Source organism: Penaeus japonicus, unplaced genomic scaffold (assembly GCF_977035675.1).
Source record: "Penaeus japonicus unplaced genomic scaffold, GWHDUDI00000001_assembly GWHDUDI00000015, whole genome shotgun sequence".
In the NCBI taxonomy this organism is placed as follows: Eukaryota; Metazoa; Arthropoda; class Malacostraca; order Decapoda; family Penaeidae; genus Penaeus; species Penaeus japonicus.
In genome coordinates, this window is record NW_028234417.1 from 26,455,847 (window position 1) to 26,458,346 (window position 2,500).

At 26.3% G+C, this 2,500-nt stretch overlaps 1 protein-coding gene across 1 annotated transcript in view; it reads left to right on the forward strand.

The window, feature by feature from the left end:
- The window catches only part of LOC122242709 (uncharacterized), a 19,297-nt gene that overhangs the window by 1,194 nt on the left and 15,603 nt on the right, over positions 1-2,500 (forward strand). The gene's annotated exons all lie outside the window — the stretch shown is intronic.

Here is a 2,500-nt window from a genome sequence, read left to right on the forward strand (position 1 = left end):
ATACACAGACACACACACACACACACACAGATAGAGAGAGAGAGAGAAAGAGAGGCTAACCTAAAATGATTTTTTAATGGGTGGTCGCAGGTTTTTCATTTGCCAACCAACTGCATCATTTTCCCCCGTTCCTCGTCGAATAAAGGAGGATTTTTTCCAATAAAAAAACACAATGGGGAGACGCCCCTCCTAAGACGCCCCTCCCCATCCCCTCTCAGCCACATTTTCCTTCAGGATGTCCTCATAAATGACGATAAAAAGACGAGAGTCGGATAGCGATATTTATCTATTGATATTTATGTTTTTGATAGTGATAATAACGTATTGTTATTGTTATTATTGATATTATCATATTATTATCATTACCATTATTATTGTTATTATCACTACTATTATTATCATTGTCATTGTTATTTTCATTACTAGCATTATCACTACTTTCATTATTACTATTATCATCATGATTATCATTATTATTATAACTTCCATTAGGATGATTATCATAATCTTTACTATTGTTATTATGATAATCATTATTTTCATTATCATCAATATCATGATTGTGATTGTTTTCATAATCTTTTTTTTATCATCATTATCCTGAACATATTTTTTGCATTTCTATCTTTATCAGTTTTATCATAATTACTATCATTATTATCATCATTATCATCAATATGTCTATGGACATTATCGTAATCATCATCACTTTAAATATCATTATCATAACCATCATAATAATCATAATCATTGTTATTAGTATTGTTATCATTATTACTATTTTCATCATTATCATCATTAATTGTTATTGTTATCTTTATCATTGTCATTATTATCATCATTGTTATCATGATCAATATCATTTTCATTTTTATTATCATTATCATCATGATTATTATTGTTATCATTGTTATTATCACTATTGATATTGTTGTTATCACTATCACAATTGTTATCATCATAATTGTAATATAATTATTGTTGTTTTGATGTTGTCATAATCATCAATTATCATCTTTTTTTTTATTAACATTATTATCATCGCTATTATTACTAGTTTCATTATTAATATCATTATTATCAATATTATTAACGTAATCATTATCATCAGTATCATTATATCATTATGATAATAACTATCATATAATTCTTATTATTATTACTACTAGTATGATTAGCGTTACTTTTATCATCATTACCATTATCAATATTATTACTATTACTATCATTATTATCATTGCCATTACCATTATCTTTGAATTATCATAATCACCATTGCTATTATCATCCTCATTATCATTATTATTTTTTTATGATCCTTATTATAACCGTCATTGCTATCATCATTATCTTCATTATTATCACCATTATAATCATCATTTCTACTATATATGTTGTTATAATAATTATTATTACTATTATCATTAGCATTACTATTATCATCATCATTATTACCATTGTTGTTATTTTAACTCTTATCATCATAATTGTAATCATTATAATCGTCTTTATCATAACTGCCCTTATCATTATCATCATTATCCTTTACATTATTCTTACTTACTAACTACTACTACTATTACAATCATTATAATTACCACAACTATCATCCTAATTATCATTATAATTGTCATAATATTATTATCATTGTTAATATCATTATCATTATCATCAGCATTATCCTTTCCACTGTTACAATCCTAATCATGATCGCCATTTTTATCACAACTACGTTTATCACCAATATTTTTACCTTCATTATCATAAATATATCAATAACTTCATTGTTGGTATTAATTTGACATCTAATCATTTATTTATTGTAGTTCGTATTCATTATGTTTACTTGCGTCATTGTTACTACCTAATTATATGCTTACGTCATGATCGGTCATTATCACGTGACCTTTATCATATCATTATAACGATGACGTCACCATCTCCGACTATACAACCGAAATCCGATGAATAAGATCATTAATTCATCTCCCGATCCATTCTGTCCAATTTTCACCTTATAATAGAAGCATAGTATACGCATGAATAAGACACACACACACACACACACACACACACACACACACACACACACATATATATATATTATATATATATATATATATATATATATATATATATATATATATACATAAAATATATAATATATATATATTTTTTCTTTTTTTCCTTTTTTTTTTTTTCTTTTTCTTTTTCTTTAAAGTTCATCAAAAGTTTATTTTTCTACTTTTCCCGACTCTGAATAGGACACAGAAATCGTTCATTTAATACTTCTATGGAAAAAATATGGTAGAAAATATGTAGCAAAACAGAGAAAGTCTGTGCATGTAGACACAGTCATTCACACACATACACAGACACACGCACACACACACACATACGTACACACACATACGTACACATACGCTCAAACACTTTGAACTTCGAGTAAATACCCGCAGAATATGATTAAACAGACAAACAAACAAACAAAAAGATATGA